This window comes from Arachis hypogaea, chromosome 17 (assembly GCF_003086295.3).
Source record: "Arachis hypogaea cultivar Tifrunner chromosome 17, arahy.Tifrunner.gnm2.J5K5, whole genome shotgun sequence".
Lineage (NCBI taxonomy): Eukaryota > Viridiplantae > Streptophyta > Magnoliopsida > Fabales > Fabaceae > Arachis > Arachis hypogaea.
In genome coordinates this window covers 52,783,763-52,784,921 of record NC_092052.1, presented here as the reverse complement: position 1 = coordinate 52,784,921, position 1,159 = coordinate 52,783,763, and the positions used below count along the sequence as shown (strand labels likewise).

Below are 1,159 nucleotides of genomic sequence, written 5' to 3'. Positions count from 1 at the left end.
AGTGTTGACTAATGAAACCTGCATCCCACTCAATTGTTGAGTAAGTAAATTCATCTGCTGAGACAAGATTTTGTTTTGAGTAAAAAGTGCATCAAAAGCTTCTACTTTCATGACACCGTTCTTCTAAGGAGTTCCATAGTTCACAGGATTCCTGTTAGATGAGTATAAATATTGGTTTTTAGCAACCAATTCAATAAGCTGAGTGGTCTCCTCTGGTGTCTTCTTCATGTGTAGTGAACCACCTGCAGAATTATCTAAATACATCTTGGATATTTCACATAGGCCCTCATAAAAGATATCCAGCTGAGTCAATTTAGAAAACATGTTCGGAGGGCATTGCCTAGTCAGTAGCTTAAATCTTTCCCAAGCTTCATAAAGGGTCTCACCATCTTTTTGTCAGAAGGTCTGAACCTCCACCCTCAGCTTTGTCAACTTTTGTAGTGAGAAAAATTTAGTCAGAAATCTAGTGACCACCTTATCCCAAGTATCCAGACTCTCCTTGGGTTGAGAATCTAACCACAGCTTTTCTCTATCCCTCACAGCGAATGGGAAGAGCATGAGTTTATATACCGCAGGATTCACTCCGTTAGTTTTCACAATATCACAAATCTGTGGAAAATTAGAAATAAACTGATTTGGGTCTTCATGAGGAAGTCCATGATATTGGCAATTTTGTTGCACAAGAGTGACTAGCTGAGGCTTTAGTTCAAAATTGTTTGCAGCTATAGGAGGCACCATAAAACTTTTGCCATAGAGATCTTCATTGGAAGCAGTGTATGAGCCAAGCACTCTTCTAGGTTGCTTATTCTCATTCAGATTTGCCATATTGGCATTCACATCACGATTATAATCCATAGAGGTTTCACTCAGATTTTTACTAGCCTTGTAAAGTCTAGCTTGTTGTAAGCGCTGCCTCAAATTCCTTTCAGGTTCGGGATCAAACTCTATAAGAGGTTCCTTGTCCCTGTTCCTGCTCATAAACAGACAAAAGATAAGAAAAGATGGGACTCTCTACGTCAGAGTGTAGAAAATTCCCAATGAGATAACCTATGCAAAATAATAAAATAAAAACACTTACTAATTAATGAAAAAAAATTTTCGAAAATGATGACTGAAATTAAGCAAAAAATTTTGAAATTTACTAAGAAAATTAAAATAA

At 37.0% G+C, this 1,159-nt stretch overlaps 1 non-coding gene across 1 annotated transcript; it reads left to right on the top strand.

Annotated features, from left to right (window-relative positions):
* The first annotated feature begins 317 nt into the window (after positions 1–317).
* Positions 318–426, top strand: LOC112767716 (small nucleolar RNA R71). The gene has a single exon (XR_003185158.1). It is a non-coding gene; the product is annotated as a small nucleolar RNA R71 (small nucleolar RNA).
* The last annotated feature ends 733 nt before the right edge of the window (positions 427–1,159 follow it).